Source organism: Passer montanus, unplaced genomic scaffold (genome assembly GCF_014805655.1).
Source record: "Passer montanus isolate IOZ18808 unplaced genomic scaffold, ASM1480565v1 scaffold6, whole genome shotgun sequence".
NCBI classification, from domain to species: Eukaryota; Metazoa; Chordata; class Aves; order Passeriformes; family Passeridae; genus Passer; species Passer montanus.
Genome location: NW_024371037.1, coordinates 16,407,991 through 16,430,667, shown reverse-complemented (window position 1 = coordinate 16,430,667; position 22,677 = coordinate 16,407,991). Strand labels below are relative to the sequence as shown.

Here is a 22,677-nt window from a genome sequence, read left to right as displayed (position 1 = left end):
TTTTTAGGTCCAGATTCATCTTGTGCATCCTTAGATACAGAACTGAGTAGCCTACACTCTGAACACAGCTGCCCTATGGACTCAAGCAGCTGACAGAAAAAGATCCTTTTTGAGGATCTGATTTACCCTATGAAGGTGTCTGTGTCATTGCACTGGCAATAGACAGACTGTGGTTAGTTGTGGTTAGATAAAAGGTAGGAGCATAGAGACAGTGATGAAGGTAATCTGGCCCCTAAGGAGTTACAGCTGTGCCAGTTATCAAGCATTAAGAACAAGCCTGCTCTTAATAGGCCACAGCTGGATCCAATTAAGAGGGGTATTATAAAAGAGCAGGTTGGTCGGTTGAGAAGGATGGAATTTGTTGCCTGTGCTGAGAAGAAGGAGTCAGGGCTGTGAGGAGCTGCTTGTGAAAATCACTGAGAAGGTATGAAACCATTCCAATAGGACAGCAACGGTTAGTCACTTTGTTTAGGTCCCTAAAGTGAGATAGAATGAGTCTAGGTCTGCAACTGTCATATTAATGTGTGGTAAATAGCTACATTATTGCACTGAGCTAGTCAATTTATTCTGTTAAAATAGCCTCAATATTATTGAGATCATATATAATACTAGTACAGTTCAGTATGAACCTCACTACAAGGAAGAAGGAAGAGAGGTATTTTACTAGGCAAGGATTAAACATAGATATATAGAATTTGAAATATTAGCAAGCTGGTAGTTTGGAGGAGGCATATTCCCAGTTGTTCAAAGTAGCAAGTGAAGTTAGAGTTTCCCACAGTGAAATAAATGCTATCTGCATTACCCATATGTCATGCTTGATTTTTTCCCTATTAAAATATGTGTGAAAATTTTGCTTACAGACATTCTAAATGTCACCTAGAAACAGCAGTGCTGTGAGTCAGATAGAGGCAGAAAGGGCAGGTTAAGTACATGGAGAAGGTAGCCAGAGGATCTAGCGAACAAAGAAAATATCTAAATAAATAACTTTAAAAAAATTATTTCCATTTCTTTCAATTTTTCAACTCTTTCCTGTCTTCACCTAAGATTTTAATATTGTTACTAAGTTAAACTTCTCTAAAAATAACACAATTCAACAGCTATCAGCATACTTTTCTGTTACAAATGCTTTTCATACAATTAGGCAAATTTTCCAGGAGATATCTGAGGTAATGACTTGGGATTAAAGTGATGACAAGCCCACAGAAGAGAGAGAGAAGAATCATAACGCGTCTGTCTTGAGCATCATTCATTGGTTCTGGATTCTGCACTGTGTTTTCTATGTGCTTTTACTCCTCAGTTGCTTTTTCTCTGACTTTTCTTTTTATTAAGGAACTCCCTGAGGAAGAAATGAATATCTGTTTTTCATTTATACTAGATAAGGACTCTCAATATCAACTTTCATCTTAGAATGGCTTGAAGTAGGGAAGACACCAACAACAGGAATTTACAGTGTCAGGTTCTGCCATGTCCACAGATTATTTAGATCGAGAGATCTTTAAAATTTTGGAAAAAAATTAATTTTTCAACTAAAACCATGATGATCTAATTCAGATTTTGTTAGGCTATTGCCATTTCAGAGAGAAAAAATGGATATTTGTAGAGAACATGTCTCCTGCTTTTTAATTACTCTCAGTGCTATATATCCCTTGAATGATATACTATAAAATACAATATTGCAGGTCTGATACTATGTTGGCCTTGAAATTTATTTGTGCAGATTGATCAAAAGTGAATGTCAGAAAATCATCTGTCAGTCACAGCTTGAAATGTCTTTTAAAGGTTTTTTAAACCTTTTAGGTTGATGAGAACTTTACATTTCTCTCTCACAAGTTGACCTGCTACATGGATCTTTCTGATATCATGGTTGAATTGCTGCAGTATGCTTGATTGCGTGCTGCCAAAAAGGTTCATCTATCACCTGCAGCTAGAGCAGATTTCAGCAGAGTAAGTGTTTGCAGGTGTGGAATGGAGGATTCTGCTGCTCTTCAGGATTGCTGCATGAACTTGGTATAATGAGTTAAGCTTCTTTTTTTTCTGGCATAGTGTCTGCCTCTAAAATATTTTCTGCAAAAGCCTAAGGCTTCGAAAGTTTCCACAGGTATCAGATCCAGCAGAGGAGTTCTGATGGTGAATCCACATAAGTCATAGCTCTCCCTGGGATCTGTGTGCCTCCCTTAGCTCAGTCTATCCACAAACACTGCATGAGCACCTGGTGTGAGTCTTCCTAAACATTCTTTCAGAAAGAACTGTATCCAATAAGCTGCCCCTCTACCAACATTTTGCAGGCTTTTTTTTTACCATAGGTCTTGTATTCTCAACTCTTACTATCAGAGTGATTATTTCTTTTAAAAAGTTTTGAGAGATCCTTTGTGAGGATAGGGAAAAAACCTGCTCAATTTATGTAGTTTAAAACAAATAATGATAGAAGTGGTATATCAATTTATTGATGACACAGAATCAACAAGGAATGAGCAAGATATAATTCAGGTCCAATATGAGTCATATATAATAGATAAACAAAAATAATAGACATAAAAGAAATGTTAATGCATACCTTTGTAAATACCTTCTATAACGAAAGGTGTCCAGAAGTCTAATACTCTCCACCATGTATTCACAGTTAACTGCAGTGACCAGCCAGGTAGTCACTAAGCCCTTTTCCTCTTCAGGGAGCGCTCCCTGCACCTGCAAACTTCTCCTTCCCTGGAAGATGTGGGTGCTCCAGCTCTGTGCCTTTCCCACCCCTCCCAGCTATCCCTGCACCAGCCTGAGAGTCCCCTGTTGATAGCACAGGCAAAAAAGCATGGGTCTTTGCATGCTGCACCCTGCACTGCTGCTCCACAGTCTGCATGTAGACTACTTGTAATGTCCAATGGAGGCACTAAACAAAAGTCTTTCATTAGCTAATAATTTTAATTGTAAACCCTTGAATTTGAGGATATTTCCTACTCTGAGGGACTCTACAACATGAGTCTCAAGTGTCTGAGCAACCTTACTGTGAACCACAGTGTTTGGAGTTCTCAGGAGCCTACCTACTTTCTATTATTGATGGGTAATTATTTTCACAAAGAATGTTGTGAATTTAAACCAGAAATTTCTGGAAAGACAGACTTTAATAATCTGAAAATTAGGACTTTAATAATCTGAAAATTAATTTAATATCCTGAATAGTGCTTTGTGTTCCTGTTCCACTGGATGCAAAAATGCAAACAGAAACTGCCTTTCATGTCAGGTGAAGCTTATATATTGCTTTTATTTATTTCTGATTGATAGAATATAATTAGCATGGGAAATTCTAGTCTTAAGATTTTCTACAAGCAAAACATGCTGTTGTTTCTGGCACTATAAATGTACATAGCTCTGTTTCCTTTTGAACTGGTTATTTGTATCAGTAGGAAACAGTTATATCAATTTACTTCAGTCATATCCAATATACAGAAATCCAAAGAGTATCTAATTTATTAAGTTTAAAACATGAAAAAAACTCTGAGATCTGTGGGCCAAATCCATCTCTGCTTTGAGACAAATACACATAAAGCTGCCCATGTACCAAAAGCAATCACAATTTACATGTTTTAATGTAGGTATAAGATTACAATGAAGACACAGTACAGGAAATATTAAAACTAACATAAGATGTATAATGAATATTTGTATGGCAGTATTTTATAATATGGGGTAGTATTTTTCTGCCTAGATTTCTGGTACACACAGTCCTGCTTCATCTCAGTGTGCAAACCAGTTTCAGTTTATTCTCATGGTAAACTGTGATGAATTATTTATTTTATATATATATATATAAATTTTAAAAAGTATTTTCCTTACCCCTAAATTTAAATAGATGATTAAATCTATGAGATATCCACTGAGCCATTGGAGACTGAATTTGACACTCTGGACTAAGTTCAGAAGTGTCATAAATTAATTTGTAAATAAGTTGTGTATGACCTGGTATAGCAAATATGCTAGAACACATCTAGCATAGACATCTAGCATTTTTAATAGAAAAAAGAATCAGCGAATCTATGCAAAATATAATTTGGGGAAGCAAGATATATTCACATATATATTAATTTAGTTCTATTCCTCTATTACCTCTTCATAACTGTTAAGTAATTTGTATATCCTGACTTTCCTCTTCCTAGAGAACAAGCTAAGTGACTTAAAACAAACTTATCATTTAAGAGAGAGACAAATATTGAAGAGACTGCCTGAAACAGATCAGAGAGAGGCCTTGTGCTAAATTTAGATGAGCTAAGGTTAAACCCTATTGATCAAACATTATGGCTTGAGAGAGTGATTATGAAAAGGTTTTATATAATTAGTTTTATATAAGCTCAGTAGAAAGGACTGTTAGAACGGAAGCTATCAGAAGTAATACTGACAGGCTTTGCAAATGCTATGCAGATGTTTGATTTGCCTTTGCATGACTTTGTCCATCTCTGCAAAAGGGTTCTTTGATACTGAAAATAATATTATAGCTTTCTAATTCTAAAACAGTTTTGGAAAAATTCTTGCAAATAATCCTTCTTCATAATGCACCATCTTATATGATATTACAAAACAAATCAATAATAACAAAACTTATGTGTAGGATCAGATCTTAGAAAAAAATTTTGACACCAAAATCGGAGACTAATTGCCAATTAAAACTGTAAACATTTCTGTATGGTATTTCTGTTCAGCTGTTCTATTTGAGGAATGTAAAACATGACTAACTACATCAGCAGGTGCGGTGTAGGTGTAGTGTAATTATACATTGACATTTTTTCTGAAGCCTACAAAGTATTATTTGGTACTGGCTACCATTCTAGATGTAGACCTGATTAAAAATAATTGAAGGATCAGTTATATATTAAAAATACTTTCTCCTGCAACTAGAAATCTTAGCAGGAATTGATTGTTCAGACTGAAATATGGACTTCAAACTGCAAAGGAATATTATACTAGTTTTAAGATTTTTATTTCTGTCTTACTGTACTATTTTTTGCTTTAATGACAAACATTTCTAAATTTATTACCAGTTGTGCTTTTTTGTATATTTCCAATTTGATATTAATTTTAACAATTGTGTGTGATATTGTGAATACTGTTAAGTCAGTGGCTGGTTAAGTGACTCATTTACCAGCAGTCCTTGGCTAACGATGTTGACTTGCTGTTGACTGGAAACTAGCAAGTGTTACACACATATACAAGAAAGGTTGTAAAGAGGACCTGGGGAAACTCTCAGACTGACCTCTGTGCCAGAACAATCATGGAGCAGATCATCCTGTGTGCCATTCTGGGGTATGTATGGGACAACCAGGAAATTGAGCCTATTCATCTTGGTGTATGAAGGATTTGTGAAAGGCAGGTCCTGCTTGACCAGCTTGACCTTCTGTGACCAAATTACCCTCTTAGTGGATGAAGGCAACATTATGGGTAGCATGATAGGATGAGAAGAAATGGCCTCAAGTTGTACCAGAGGAGATCTAGTTGAATGTTATGAAAAATTGCTTCACTGGAAGAGTAGACAGGAAATGGAACAGTGTACCTAGGGAACTGTGGGAATCATCTTCTCTGAAAAGTTTTTTAAAGACATGTGGATGTGGATTTGGTTAGTGATGAAGATGGCAGTGCTGAATTAGCAGCTTGATAATCTTAGAGGTCTTATCACCCTAAATGGTTCTATTATTCTGTAAATTTATTTAGACAGTTTTGACGACTTTCCACAAAAAAAGCATCTTAACCATTGCTGTCTTTGAATTCACAGAATCAAAGAATGCTTTGGATTGAAAGGATCCTTAAAAATTATCTCATTCCAATCTCTCTACCATAGGCAGGGAAAACATCCATTTGTCCAGGTTACTCAAAGCCCCATCCAGCCTGGCCTTAAACCCTTTGAAAAATGGAGCATCTGCAACTTCTCTGGGTAACCTATGCCAGTGTCTCACCACCTTCATGGTAAAGAATTTCTTCCTTATGCCCAATCCTCTTTCAGTTTAAAGCCATCCCACCATGCTGAATCAGCACATGACCTTGTATCAAGTCCTGCTCTAGCTCTCTTGTGGGTTCCCTCTTTTGCGCTGGAAGGCTCTGAGGTCTTCCCAAAGCCTCATCTTCTGCAGGCTGGGCAAGCTCAATGCTCTCAGCCCATCTTATAGAAGAGGTGCTCCTGCCTTCTGATCATCTTCACGGCCCTGCTCTGGACTCGCTCCAACAGGTCCATGTTTTCCTTGATGCTGGGGCCTCAGAACTGAACACAGTTCTCCAGGTGCAGTCTCTTCTGTCTGAACCTGCTGGTTATGATTCTTTTGATGCAGCCCAAGACACAGTTGGCTTTCTGGGCAGCAAGCACACTTTGTTGGGTCATGTCATACTTCTTGTCACCCAACACCCCAACATCCTTCTCCTCAGGGCTGTTCATGCCCAGCCTCTATTTGTTCTTGGGATTGCCCTGATCCATTTGTAGAACCTCATACTTGGCCTTGAACTTAATTAGGTTCCCACTTGCCCACCTCTCAAGTCTCTCAAGGCCCTGTTGATGGCATGTGTGCTGACTGCACCTACAGCTTGGTGCTGCTGGCAAACTTGCTGAGCTCTTTCTTATATTTTGAGTTAACATAAGGTCACATTACTGAGGCACATTTGAAAAATAGAAGAAAGAAATTCTTCAAAATACCCCCAAATCAAAAATGAGAACTTCTACTACCAAATATTAATATTAGGTTCTGCAGCTCTTGACCTTATGTACTATATCATAGAAAACAGCTATAGATATGAATGGGTAACTTTAAGTAATTGTTCACAGAATATTAATGGTTGTAATTATGCTGCACAACCTATCAAGGATCTGGATGTCATCAATATCAAGTGTTCTTATAATATAGAATGATAAAACCCCAAAATATATGAATGAGAATTTCCATATTCGTTTAATATTCTTTCTTCAGTTACTAAATAATCAACAGATAATCAAATAGGTCTGTAAGACAAGCTGCAGTTATTTCAAGAAACCTTCCCTTGGATTTTTTTTTCCTTCATTGAAGAAGTGAAAATTAACTCTTGACTACAAAAGAATGTTATTTGTCTGGAGTTGTTTTGAAAAGGTTTGAGAACTATAGTTCACCTGTAATAAGAAAGGGCATTTTGAACAATAAAATTCATTTTTCTTTAACATGAAATAAAAGAAAACCTATAAAAGTGACAGCTGAAGAGCCAGTTTTGTCTAAGGGTAACAGACTAATATTTTCATGTGTAAATGGTAGCTCTCTTGGTGGGACTGAGACTCTTTCTGACTTTTATGCTCACACTCTAGCCACTGTTATGTGATGCAGACTCAGTTTAACAACTAGCATGAAGACTGGTGCCAGCATCAGTAGAGAACAAAACCAAAGAAGCTGTCTAAATTGGTTGTAGCTGGATTATTAGTTGTGTAATACGCTGTGCAGTCATGGGGACTTAGAGACAACTAGAACAAAGTTTGTCTTGTGTAACTTATGTAGTGGCTACTCCTTCAGTAACTTGAGATACTTTGGTAGGAGTGATGGGATACTATCATTCTGAGGGCTGATAAAGATTATTTATGTTATTTAAGCTTTTAAATATGGTGTAGGAGCACAGCTGAGCAACCCTAGGTTGGGTTGTTTCCCTTTTATTTCTTCGCTGGAAGGATTACTTTGTGTAAATTATCTCAGTGGAGTTTCAAGTCACAGCTGTGGTGGTTGTGAATTCATCAGGGTAATTTACTTTGGATGATTTTGTATACAGATATACCCTTTATGTTAGTAATATTAGTGACATATTATTATTGTCATCTCTTCTGTCATTACCTCAATGACAGAAGAGATGACAATAGAGTAGGTAGTGTACAGTTGTTTCTCCAGTTAAAAACTAACAAAATATATTTTTGTATGAGGAATAGTAGAGATAATACAGAGAGGAGGAAAGGTAAAACAAGACAGCAGGGTCTGTATCACAGAAGATGATGTGTTTTTCTTGAATCTGTTTAATATCTGTTTGGTAGCGGTAGTTTTGCATTTCATTCCTTGAGTAGGTTCTGGAATAAGAGACGATTGAAACAGTAGCAAGATCTCTTGGTGTAAAAACCTCTTAAAATCTTAACCCAGAAAAAATAGATGAGAGAGTGGTATCTCTACCCAAGACATAATTTATTCTACGGGCATATATGTAAGGATTATAAATAGTGGTCTGCTCTTTGGTGTCTATGACTTCCTTTAACCTCAGTCAGTCAGTTAATAGAGAGTCAACCACTGGGCAATTAATTTCCTTAGCTGACATATATTTATTGTGGGTCTACTCAGCACACTCAGAACCATCCTTCTAAAAGAAGTTCAAGCTTCTGAAAGATAATTGAAAGGCAAAGGAAAAGTCTTTTTATTCCTAGGGATGACCCTGAATCAAAATTCCAAATCCAAACCCCCTTAAACTGTACAGACTGATTATGTGCATTCTTTTCAAAGGATTTTTCTACAGAAATATTATCTTATCCTTGGAATGTCTCTTTAGAGAAATATTTACCCTAAACAAATAATGTAGCACACTTGTTTATGTTGTCACACTGTTTCAAAAAGCATCTTGTCTGATAATTAATGATTCTACTCCATTCTAGTAATAATAATAATAAAAATAGTAATAATAGTAATAGTAGTAATAATAATAAAAAAACACTCTCTTGTTTAGTAGCAATTTCTCCTGCCTGTGTTCTCAGAGCTTATAGTAAGCATTTATTGTTTTGAAAACTGACAGTCTAAATCTAGCACAAACCCAAGTGGCACTAACAAGCAAATTGTTTCCATTTGTGAAACCTATTGTAGTAATTGCTACTGACTCCAGAGACATTCCCTAGGCAAGAGCAGTAATGATAATTTGGTAGCTTTCTTTTAAGTAGACTTCGTTTACAACAGATAGCAGAGATTTCTGCCTTCAGGGCTGAGGAGAGGTTTATGGACTACAGTAATAGCTTCCCACTTTAAATTTTTCCAAAGTGGTTGCTTTAGTAGTGAGCAAAAACCACTATATTTTCCAAATGGAATTTCTTAATTATCAGCGAGTATCTTTATCAACTCTGATTCTTTATGAGGCTCCCAAAAACACACAAGACAAAACCCTTGTCAAAATTCCCAGAGATTATTAAGTTTCATATTAGAAAATCATGGAATCATTTATGTTGGAAAAGTACTTTAAGATCATAAAGTCCAGTTTTTAACCCAGCACTTTTAACAGATTATTTTTTGAAACTTGAACAAGTATAGCAGGGATGCCAACCTCCTGCAGTCCTTTATGTAAAGCAAATACAATTTATATATGCTTTCCTTGAAGGTCTGGTCTCTAGACCCTTTACCAGTTTCATTGCCCTTCTCTGAACATGCCCTAGCACTTCAGTGTCCTTTATTTGTGAGCATCCCAAAGATGAACACAAGATTTGAGATCTGGCCTCACCAGTGCCAAGTGCAGCGGGCACACTCTGCCCTGGTTCTGCTTGCTACATTATTCCTGATACAAGCCAGGATGCCACTGGCCTGGGACCACTTTATTTCCATTAAGAGGACCGTGCTTGATCATGTTGCAGCTGTTGATGACAACAATTTGTTAATTTATTATTCACTGCAGAGACTGGAGCATCAGAGAGTCTTATTTGAGGAGCAAGACCAAGCTGTAACGTGCAACGTAGAGCAAAAGCCTCTGAGTTGAATCATTATAAAGCAATACTAGGATTAGTAGACAGTTAACTGATGCTTTTACCCTCTTCTGTTTTGATTTAAGACCTCATGTGTTGTTAAGAGATTTGGACTTCTTTAGGATCCCAGTTTAAGTTGGTGATAAAAAAAAATTGTTGGATTGGCAAAGGATCTTAGTATAGCATGTAAATCTGTACCTGTTAATAAAGAAAATGTGAATTTGAAATCTGGATTTTAATTTATACTTAAACCATTTTCAAAGTAGACAAAAAAAGCCCCTTGAATATTACAATTACACAGGAGTTGGAGTCAATGACCCTTGTGGGTCCCTTCCATCTCAGGATATTGCAGGATTCTACGATGATGACATGCTCTTATATTTTTTGGAAATCTGATTCTAGGTCATCTTTCCCATCCATAGGAATCTTCATTGAGAAGATGAAATGATTGTTGGAGTCAGTTGCCCAACCCTGCTGCAGTCTTCACTAACTACTGAAAACCACATACAAGTATAGATGTCAAATCTTCTTTGTGAGGGCTAAGCTTTGAGTTCTATTTTCATGTCCTCATGTACTAATATAGCAAATTCAAAATAGTTCTGTAAATAGCATAAAAAGATGCAAAACTGTGAAAAATGAGAATAGGAATATAAAGCCGTCAAGAACGTGATGTTTTTATTTTATCAAAAACATCATGTTAGAAATTTTGACACTGATTTATAAGAACCAAACCAGTTGACAATCTACATTGCAAGAATTATCAATAAAGACAGTGCACAGAGGAATCTTAACACCCCTTCTCCCCCCATTAAAAGACAAGTGTAGGTGAGTGGAATTCCAGCTGAGTAGAATGAGGCTCACAATGAGTAAATTAATAGACCAATGTGATTGCTAAATGTCATTTGCTTGTTTGGTTTTTTTCTTTTTCATGATGCCTATAAAGCAGAAACCACTTCCCAGCTCATTGTGTTTACTTGTGTTCTATTATATAAATAAATCCCAGGATTCTCAGTTCAGTAAATATACTGAAAAAATATTTTGGGCATCCTGGTGTTTTCTGCTGGAAAAACTATTATTTCTTGAAATTGGAGCGAGTATAGCAAGGGAGCTTACCTCCTGCAGTCTATTATGTAAAGAAAATACTGGGAAAAGGATCCTTTCAAGGAAAATATATAGAAATTGACATTTAATATCTTTATAAGCCAGCATTTCTTGCATTGTTTTGTCTTTGTCACATTCTTTTTCATTAAGTATACCAAGTGCATAGAGACTGGAATTGCAACTGAAGAAATTATAAATTCCAAGAAAATTATCAATCCATTTCTTGACAAAGTTTGTTCCTCATATTCATTTGGACTTAGAGGCAATTGAAGACATCATTTGACTTTTTTAATCATATAATGCCTAGCATTTTCAGAGCAAATTAGAAGGACTAAGACACTAATTATTGAAATATTCTAGTTCTAGAGAGAACGGTTAATAAAGGTTCATTTTTATTTATTTATTTTTTTTTACTGCAGTAAAAGGGATGTAATATAGAATATTTGAAACAGACCACAGTGACTCCAGTTACCTCCTGGTGACTGGTGTATTATGTATGGGAGAATATGACTCAATTTTCTACTTTGCTTCTTTTACTTCAGTACCTCAGAGAATTCCCTAATTGCTCTTCTTGTTGAGTGGAAATCCTGAAATGAACTGCCTGTGTTGCAGCCAAAATTATTCTTAGAAAAACAACAAACTTCAAAGTGAGCACAGTGGAATCAGCATCACACCCTTTTCAGAAAAGATATAATGACATAAAAGCCACTGATATATTATATATTTAACAACTGAAAGAAAAATTCTGGCTGACTTAAAACAGAATTCTGGAAGTAAAATAATTCTACTTTGTGAATTATCTCTAGGAATAAATCAGTGTTGTCTGCAGCCTGATGTGAGGGTACTGAATATATGTGTGCTGAATATATTTTTTATATTATATATTTATTATATATGATACATATTTATTTATTGTGATCTCTTCTTCTAGATACTAAATTATTGAAAAGCAATTTGCTTTATATTAAGTAATTGAAGCATGACAGATTTTCACATTGGTATTGTTGGTATGTAATGCTAATATTCATGGGTGTGAAAATTAGTTGTGTTTCTTTCAACTCTTGACACAGAGAATTGGGGCTCCTTCAGGACTGCTTTACAGTGGTGGGTTTATTTAAACTCTGTGAGGACTCATTGTCATGCCAGGAATTCACCTTACTCGACATTCGTCTGTGCAGTCCCTTCCTCATTACTGTCAGTGAATTCTGGTGTCTTCCTAAGCTTTATTTTCCTAAGTCTGGAAAATGACTTATTTATGCCTTCTTCTTCACCATTAGTTTATTATGTCTTCTATACAGGTGTTAGAGCAGGAACCTCTAACACATCTGGTCCCTGTGTATTACCATTTGCATTTTCCCTTTGTTCTGTCTCAGGATGCACACCTATGGTACTCAATGTAACTTCAAATGTTACATATGTCAGAATCATCCACCTTCCCTGAGCACTATTCTGGATTTCCTTTTATTCATCTCCAGTGTATCTCATTTGACATTTTTGTTCAGGAAGACTACCATATGTTATCTGTGATATTTTTTCCCAGTGTGTCGTGTATGAGAAGTTATTTAGTACAGGTTTCTGCAAAAGAAAAAAAGAAAGTGCAAAACTGTCAGCTTAAAATCTTCTGTTGCTCCTGTTGTTCATTTGGACTTGCATACTGTGGGTGGCACTTGGGGGCTGGTTTGTTGCTGTCTATAAAAAGATGTGCCTTTTACAAATGGGAACACTGCTACATGAAAATACATTGAAAGATTCAGATGAAGATTGAGCACTTGTGTTTTTATCATGAAATATCTACATGATACCAGCAGCAGTCAAGCTACCTTGCTGGGCTGAGCTGATTCACTTTACCTCTGAGTGGAATTGCAATTCCTTATCCCTCCCTAGGCTTCACTGTTGATAAAAGAAATGTGTAAATAAATTTGCAGTGAAAAATTCTTACACTTCTAAGTAATGAAGCCTCATCCTTGATGTTGAGCTGTGAGAGACTGGACTAATGATGGCACAATTCAACTTTCAGAATCTGCAGCCTCTGACAGTCAAAAAATGAGGGAAACACATCCTGGTTTGTCAGATACCCTGAAAGGGGTAGTGCCACCTCTGGAGCACAGTCTGCTTTTCCTCTCCCTACCCTTTCCCCCAGATGTACTGGTTTATTGGTGAAAGTACTCAGGCAGTAACTGAGTAGGACTTCTTTCAAGGAGGTTTTTTCTCTCCTGTATCTTTGGTGGGTCAGAAAGCCTCTGAAGATTACCAGTGGCTTTTTGTTTCTAACTCAGCTTTGCAGCTCTGGCTTATGAAGTCGTTGTAGACAGTGAAACACTGCCAAGTTTTATAACTTTTGGCAAATTTTTTTCAAGTTAATTTGTCTTCACTTCCACTTTCAACACATGGTCCTGAAATTTTTTTACATCTGTCTGCTCAAGAGCTCAGAGTATTAGATTTTATGATTAAAAGCTAATGCCCATAAACAAAAGGATTTGTGGGGATCAGGGGAACTGTGGCAGGTAGAGGGACCCCAAGAAGCTAAGAACTGGTAATAGATTATCCTGACCTGGCACTCCCAGCACCTTCCATGGTGAGCAACGAACCCCTGGAGCTAATGGGGAACCCACCAGGACGAGTCAGCCCAAGGAACTGCCTCTTCTGAATGCTTCACAGAATACAGGGTACAGGACTATGATGGGATGTAGGGGGAAAAGTATTTTGGGATTCTGTGATATTTATTATCAGATACTTTGAATTTGGGAATTTTGAGATGATGTGAAACTTTTATAATGGGATGTTTAGTGAGTGGAGAAAAAGGAAAAGTAAAGGTGGGGCTTGACTGTACTTTGGACGAATAAGTGTGGGTAAAGAAAGGAGGAAGGGTAAAGGCCAGTTGACTATAAACAGGGGTTGGCTGGTACATTTGTGTGGCTAAGTCCTGTGCTTTATCACTACAACCTGCTTTATATTCTAGCTAAATTGCTTTTTTTTTTTTAAATTAATATATGTGGATGTTACAGAAATTCAACCTGGACTGGTTGGTGATAGACTAAGACATCTGATAACCAGCAGATTAGGTGGTGGGACAATGAATCTCAGAGGCTTGAGAACCTGAGGTTGTAGGAAGTCAGGAAGACCTAGGTCTTGGAGGCTGCTACCTTGTAGGTTGAATGTCCAGGACCAGCTTCTGTCAAGACCCCTACTGTGTGTATATTCCACTAACATATTTTGATCTCATCAGCCATAAAGAAGGACCAGGGCTGACCCTTTCACATTGTTCATGTTTGTGTGGGTGTTCTTTGTGTTTAAGTGGATGCCATAAATTATGCTTTATTGTCTCTGTGTTGGTGTGTGTATCCAGCTGTGGTTTATAGTATGCTTGTGCATACAATTGCATGTGTACATATTGCATGTTGGGTTTAGCCTTGATACTGCCTCACATCTTCATGGCTATCTCAGGAGTACTTTCTCGGTCCTGTCGACCTCTGTGTTGGGCAGTCTCTATTACAGAGACATTTGAAATCAGTATGTGTCCAACAAGTGTGATCTGTTTGTAATTTACAGCCCTGGGAAAGTAAAATCCCTTACAGTTCCCATTCAATGCAGTACAATCAAATGTATTCTATTCATATTTCAATTTTTGAGTCTATTTTTTAAATGGTGTCTACAGCTACTTGAAACAAAGTGTGATATACACATGTTGGGCAAAATTCAGGTGATTAGGCTAAGCAGGAGTAAACCTACTTGGTTTAGAACAAAGATCCACAACATAGAAAGAAACAGAAATGTGGGAAGCATGATTACTTTTTTTTTTTAATGGTGTAAATCACTTTTAATAAGCCCACAGAAGATATAAATCTATTAAATGTCTAAAATTTTTTGTTGTCTTTTATAAAATGTAAATAAAGTTTGGACCATTCCTACTTAGCATAGCTTGTTCTTTTTCTTTCTGTGTTAATCTCATAGGGTCTGGAGGTCATGTTACCAGTGTGTTTTTAAGCTTCACACAATTACCCTCAACCCTGTAAAGCATTGCACAGCAGGACAATATTTATAACTTGTCAAAAGGAAAGCCTCTGTCTTCTGCAGCTCTACAGGAGTCCAAGTATAATGCAGTGGTTATGAAGAGTATGAAGGTACAACGTAGGAATAATATATTTAAACATAACATTACTGTGTCTTTGAATATAACTTTTTGCAATCCATATTTTCCACTCAGAAGTTAAGCTGCATGTGTCCTCGGTGGGTTGCTGAAGTAGAAATCCTATTTATCTACTAGCTATTATTTTCTTAGCAAAATTATCATCTTACCTCCCATTATTTGGAGGGATTATTAACCTTAACTACTGACATCCAAGGGCACTTCACATGGTATTACTCACTTAGTCCTCATGTTACCCAACAATTTGTTTCAATTTTTTTTCAAGAAAAAACTATCACATAGTCTTACATTAAGCTCAGAGTAATTCTTTATGAAATAGAAGTTGCTCAGGTTATATATATATATATATATATTGAAATGGATATGTATTCACACCATGTGAAAAAAGAAGCTGTTAAAGTGACCCAGCATGTCAGAAAAGGATATTTTTCTCCATAAAATAACCTTACCATAATGTGGCAAACAAATGTTGGTATGATAAATGTAGAATTTTAGAGCCACTTAATGTCTTTCTAAATACATTTTTCCATGAACAATATGACTTTCATTCCTCCAATAAGAAATGTGAAGGGGATTAAAAATAAAAATTATGAAACTAATGATGAATATAGTAAAGTGTGTTCTCAATTGCTTTTCCCTCACTTTGGCATTATTGTTCTGATGTCTTTCTGTTTACAATCTTGCATAAGTGGAAGTGAACCACTTATAAAAGTGATTTCTTTTTTCTGTGTTTATATGAAATACCTGTCATAAAGCTGTTATTTCCTTTTTCATTTTTTTCCTCTGGGAATCTAATGAACATCTATCCTTTGAAAATCTGTTATTTTAATATTGTAAACCCCAAATTACGATATACTTTTAAAGTGTCAGCATGTGTGCATTTTCACACTAGTTTTGATATAATGAAAGCTCGTGCATGTATCTTCATGTCTCTCTGTGGAATCCATCCCACCCATGATTACTGTCATGGCTTTAGCATCAGAGTGCATCACATACTGACACTTTATCCAAGCTGTCATCATTTTACAACTGATCAAGTAAATATCTTACAATGCTAAAGACTGTCTTTAATTTACAGGTGGATAGAAGATGTTAGTGATTTCGTCTTAGCAGACCAACAACTCTGGATCTATATCACCTGTCATTTGATTAATTATGTACCTAGGGCAGCCAATCACAGAAATTTTCCACCTTTTCCCCTTGGTGTTTGTATTTGTTCTTCACGATTAGCCATAGTCACTCAATAGTTGCATATGACGAAAAGCAAACCTTATCAAGGTGTTAAATAATGGGAAAAATAAATGGAATTTGGTGCATCCAGTACATAAAAGAAATATGACAAAGACATTTTTGAAATTAAAGTTTTATTAGTTTGCTAACTTGGAGAGGTACTATGTCTTTAAAATGCAATTACACTATTTGAGTTAATGACATTGATCATCTCCTCTTATCACCACCTAATGAATAACATTTTCTCATATTTTTCTTAAATATATTTTACTCAATTAACAATGTAGGCTTCAGTCATGGTTTGTTGGGAGTTTTTGTTCCAGGATACGCATTATGTTTAAAACTATTACATGTTCAGTGACAAAACTCAACATTTTCCTGTTACTACAATACTGAATAGGGAGCACTTTGCAGTTCACTCTGGCCTACCATAAGCAGCATCATTCTGTGAGCCTTTGGGGCAGTGTGTGTTTACTGATGATCAGGGAGGTTGCCAAGGGTGAGGAGAGCCATGGATGAAGGCAGTGCAAACTCAGGGCTGATGTGGTGCAGTGCTGCACTAAGCTGCATCCCTCCTATGCAGAGAGAGGCACCCATGGGCTCTGTTTGTAGAGCTCACCTCTTCTAGGATATCATAGGTCTTCATCACATGTGTGATCTCACCTCATCTTGGTGTCTGCCCACCAAGAGCATATGTTTAGCTGTTCCTAAAGCTTTAGATGAAGTACTGGTCCTGGATGCCTGACCAACATGTTTCTCAGCAGAAACGCAGCTTCCTTCAGTGGAAGCCTTGACAAATTTGAGGTAGGAGTAAGTAGGAAAAGTGTGAATCATGACAAAGGTTTTTTTTATTAAAAATTTTTCCTGGTTGACAACACCTGTTTTCAAATATTTGAATCAGCTTGCTGGTTTCTATAGCTCTGTAAGATTCTGCTAGATATATGATACCCATGCTAACTGAAATTAATATTTAACCAGTCCCTCTCTTAGTTGCCACATGGGACCTGTCTGAATTTCACTTAGAAATTGGAATGTGTTACTCCCCTAAATAAGACGAATCAGCATCCTTCACCCATATCCTGAGTACATATCCATGTGCACCCTTGGATTTATCCAGCTAGTAATTTCAGGAGGACCTCCTAGGGATTGATACAAACAATTATACAAGGATGCTTTCTTTTCATTCCTAGATGTCCCTGAACAATCTGTCTGAAAATCTCCTACAAACTATTCCTACTGTCCTGCCTTTCTCTGTGATTATGACATAACATTCAACATTCCAAAAGGATGCCAATGTCACATAATGTCTCAATATGAAGATGTAGATGACAGCAAGTAATTTGACTTTAATACAAAACCTGTCTATAATCTGCTTTACTGTTAGAATGCTTTGCAGAAACAGAGAAACAGAGCAGCACTTTTTACCTTGAATTTGCATTTTTCCCTGTAATAACTTCCTTTCCTTTCAAACTTTTCCTTTTATATTTTTGAATCAAATGGTGTTGAAATCCTCCAAACTCCTTATGTGCTCTTGAATTCACCATGGAAAAGGTTTGTATTTCTGCAGTATATTTGCTTTTGAAAAATATAGTGTTCCTAAAACAGCATAATAAACATTTTGAAAGCTTTTTTTAACTTTACTATTCTTTCTTCCTGGATGAATTGTTTTGTGAACAGATAACATTGGTATGAAAACTAAAGCTCTTAAATAAAATTTTTGTGGCACGGATTTGTACATGCTCTTTAGAATTTTATTTCCTGCAATGGATACCAAACTTCAAATATTAATATGATTTTAACATTGCATAGAAAAAGACAGAAGGTTAAGATGCTCTTATGCCTTAATATAATTCTTACTAAGTAAGAAATGGTTATGGGTTATCAAGGCTTGATGTAGCTAGTGGCACATAAATGAAAAATAACAAATCTGAATGCAACAGCATGAAGAATGCTGAGTTACTCTTTCATTATTCACTCCAATCTCATAACTTCAGTGACATACAAGGCATGAAATACATTGTCAAAAATATATAGTTCAGAATACAATGCCATTAAATATTTTATCCAATTGGCAACAGTGCTGCAAAAAGACTGAACATTAAACTGAACCCTGTTCTTAAAAAAGATGACATTGCACTGTGCTTTCCAGCTCTTTCTACAGAATAAATTTCTCTGTCAGCAATTTCTTTTTAAGTAAAGTGAAGCAAGTCTCTCTCTCTTCTTTTTTTTCCTCCTTCTGACTATGCTGCAGAAAGTCTCTACCTCTAGGTAGAGTCTAGTCTCTATCCTAGGACCTAGAAGAAAACTCCTTTCTGTGACCACTGGCATACAGATTTGACTTCTATTTAGCATTTATTTTCTTATAAGGTAAATTTAGACTATTTTCTTAGCACAATATACAGTAATAAAATTCTGAGTTACAAACTGTGATATCTATTCATGCAAGAGAGAGATTACATACACACACTAGTGGTTCAGGATTTCATTATTTCCTCAGCTCATAGTGAATTGATTCTACACCAGTTTCTTACTATGTATCTTCTCTGTTTGGTTTTTTTTTTTTTTTTTAATCTTATTTTCCCAATGGCAGTTGGAACATCTAAAGAATTACTTTGTTATCTTTAAGTAACAGCCCAATATTTTCTTTGGATTGTCTCTTCTATCCTCTTTTATGTTACTTACATTTGTCTGAATTATGGCCATCAGCATATTTTAGAATATTGTCCAGGAGTCCTTTAAAGTCTACGTCTAGTCATGATGCATATTTTGATGATTTTAAATTAGTCTACATCATAGATTGTGAGAAGGTTAATAATGGGGAGGAGTTGGGTTGCATGCAATGGCCCAAATTTTTTAAAACTAAGGTTGACTTTGCTAGCAGCTTGCTTTGATCCCAGATATAATTTTTGTTAGGTAATGATTGTCTAGCTGGTGTATTGCTCTATATGTATTACTCTGTTAATAAACCATATGTTGCTGTTTCTGAGCTGAGGAGCTCAGCAAGAGAAATACCTTTCTGAAGGCTTGGGTGTGAACTTTAGTTCAAAATTTTTGTAAGCCTTATTTGCTTGTACAACCTTTGTGCCAGGTCAAAAGTGTGCAAGGGAGATTATGGGAAGCTGACATTTATATTGTTTATAGAGGGATGAAAGCTAGTTTTAAACAAATATCACTCCAGCCTCTGTGTGGGATCTATTGCCTATGCAGACACACTAGGTGCATGGGGCAAGAATTTCATTTCACTACATCAGAAGCAGCAAATTCCTACCTTGTCATTGCAATTTTTCATGTGTTTTCAAGTTTCTCTGCTTCCACTATCTAAGTAAACTCATCTCCTCAACCTATTGCCACAAGCTGCCGAAAACGCAGCAAACCTCACTTGAGATTCGCACCAAATGAAAAGATAAAAGGTAAGAATTAATAGCCGTAGCTGCTGAAATGGGTACTTTATACAGGGGCTTTGCATGTTTTAGAACAAGCTGAGACAATGACATGAAATTGCTCTTATCTTCTTTGTGACCTATCTTGTCTGTAGTAACTGAGGAGTTCTCCAGGAAAAAATATTCAGTGGGAGAATAAAACTTCAGCAGCCCTTTTGAACACCCCAGTACCTCCTGAGTCTTCCTAGCTGGTAAACTGTTAAAATATTCCTACATTTTCAGGTGAGACTTTAGACTGGGTTAAATTACGTATTGTAGCAGTGAGTGCAGGACACCCAAATATCAATGTATTTGATATGACTAGAAGTTTGAAAATGAATATACTTGTCTATGAGCATATGTTAATGATTTTAACAAATTAATTGACTTTATATTTCTGCCTATTCTGTATTTGGTTTCTGTAGCACCTCCTAAATTTTGTTTGGCCACCCTGGAAATGCACAGAAGTAAAATAAAGCAGGTATTTGGATGGGTTTTCTTAAAGTAACTTTTTCTGAGAATTCTTATTCTCACCTTACCGCACACAATGTTGCTTCTAATGAATGAAAAGGTGTGGCTTGTTTATTACAGGAAGCCAAAGCTGTTCCAAGGATGGGCTCCCTGGGGGCTACCAAATAGCCTCTGTGGAATTGCCATAGCTGGTCTTCTCTGCATACCACTGGATATGTGCCCTTAGAAAAGCAGCTTCACTTAACCATCAGGAAACAGAGAGAGGGGATATCACTTCCCACAGATACCTGTTAAATTGTTTTTTTGATAACAAGCATAGCTTGGAAACAGAGCTACAAAGCAGGGAAAGTGCTTCTTAAACAGCTAAAGTGTTACCCCTATCTTAGGATAATATCAGATTGTAAGAAGATCCCCCGACACAAGGAAGAATGATGCTCAGAACTCCATGATATCAGAATGCTAATTAATTACTTTATTATACTATACTATACTAAAGAGATACATACTACATTATATCATACTTACTTCTAACCACTGAAAAACCTGTGATAGTCAGCTGACAGTCCCGACACACATGTGTGGATCCAATTGGTCAATGAATCAAAACACCATCTCCAGAATGAATCAAGCAATGCCTTTGGGTAAATAATCTTCCAACACATTCCACATGTTCAAAAACACAGGAGCAGAAAATGAGATAAGAATTGTTTTTTCTTTCTCTAAGGTTCTTTGCTGTGATTTCCAGCAAATATCCTTGGGAAGTTGTGCCTGCATTCTATTAAGCCTGCTCTCTATTAAGAGAGATGCAGCTACAGGATAAAGTAATGTACATGCTGCCTTAAATATGGTAAGGTACTGAATGCATTTGCTGAGATAATTATGTTGTGGTAAGATGAAAGGGCTCATCTAGCAGGAGACCAGTGAAGTCTTGTTTTCCTCCTTGATCATTCTAGAAAAGACAGGGCTTTCTAATGCCCTGTGTGTGCTACATTTTTATCCAGGATTTTTTTTTAACTTTACTGGAACAGAAAGTATGAATGCATCAACCAGAGAATAGTCACAGTTAATGAAAAGTAGTAATGAATTAGTAGAACTGCTAAGTTTAAAAAAAAAAGAAAAACAAGAAACTCCAGTCTGTTTGCAGGAATAAGGTTTTGCAAGTTTTAAACAGTTCAAGGTTAGGAATTTTTTTTAAAATATTATCTGGAAGTTTTGTTCCATCCTGTATTGATGCCTTGAGAGGCTATCTAGCACAGAGGCTAGACAGTGGGAAAGGAATAAAGTAAGTATTTATTATTAAAAGGCCTTTAAAGGATACACCTTGGGCAGTACAAGGGCCCAGACATGGCTCCACCCAAGATGAACAACCAGTCATGAATTTTCACAATTTTTAAAGTTTTGGTCCATTTACGTATTGGGTTTTATTGTCCATTACAGCTTCAGATTATGAAGTCCCATCCTCCCACATTGCTCTCCTCAATTCACTGTTGTTTACACTTTTTGGGCCTGAAACTGCAATGGTTCTTGGGCTGGAAAAGGATTGTTTTGTCTAACTGAACTGTGAAGAGAACTTGCATAAAGAACACTTTATATGAAATTCAGAGTTACATACTAATGCAGTGCAGAATCAGAAAAATATGAAAGCTAAAACATTAGGCATCAGTATATGCAAATATTTAGCAGAACATCTGCCCAGTAACAGTATGAACAGTTGATAACAGCCACAAAAATGTTGTTGTTCACAACACAGTTTGCCTTTCATTTACAGTATTTTATCAGGATAAAATTCCCTCAGGCCATGCTCCCCACATCCCCCCCAACCTAACTAAATAATAATTTGAAATATTTTGCTGATATTTGTAAAATTAAAAAAACAACAAAAAACCAACATAAACAAATAAAAACCAGAAAACAATTATTTTTCTAATAGATTGTTATTACTAATACATTTACAGGAGTGATTCAACATAAAACCATGCTCAGGGGACTTGGGTATACGGGTGTTAGCAGAGAGAAGGTAGTTACCCTTTTACCCTTACACTGTTCAACTCAATAAAATGAAATTAGAGTTGTAGGAGGATAACAGGATTATTGTAGAGTCATCATTTCCTGCAGCATTTATCCTTTAAATTTGACCTTTGCAGGAGTTCATTATGCCAAAATTGATAGATCATGCTCATAGGAAAAAGTCATCCAAAACACCCGAGAGCTATTGAGCTAACTAAATAAACAACTCAAGACAGTGAATGTATAGATGTAAAATAGGTTTGTGTGTGTGTATACACATATATAGATATATATATAGATATATCTGCATGTGTGTGCCCATATAGGTGCTGTAAGAACTGTCCCTTCCTTTTAATTACCATTTGTGAATATAAACAGAAATTTAGTTATGATGGAAACTAGCACAGTGCTTAAAAAAGATAGCAGGAAATGACAGAAACATGACAACCCAATATAAAGACATATGACCAAATCTCCATAACAGTGAAAAAACACAGATATTTCCTTTATTTTTTCCCTCCCTCTATCCCTGTTCTAGATAACTGATGAGATGAAAGCCTCAGGAGCCAAGGAAGACTGATGTGAACCTTCAGGGGGACAGAAATACTGTAGAAAAACAATGC

General features: G+C 36.3%; 1 long non-coding RNA gene across 1 annotated transcript; it reads left to right on the top strand.

Annotated features, from left to right (window-relative positions):
* The first annotated feature begins 369 nt into the window (after window positions 1-369).
* LOC120510656 lies at window positions 370-16,131 on the top strand. Its single transcript, XR_005629542.1, has 3 exons — window positions 370-424; window positions 14,732-14,901; window positions 16,006-16,131. It is a non-coding gene; the product is annotated as an uncharacterized LOC120510656 (long non-coding RNA).
* The last annotated feature ends 6,546 nt before the right edge of the window (window positions 16,132-22,677 follow it).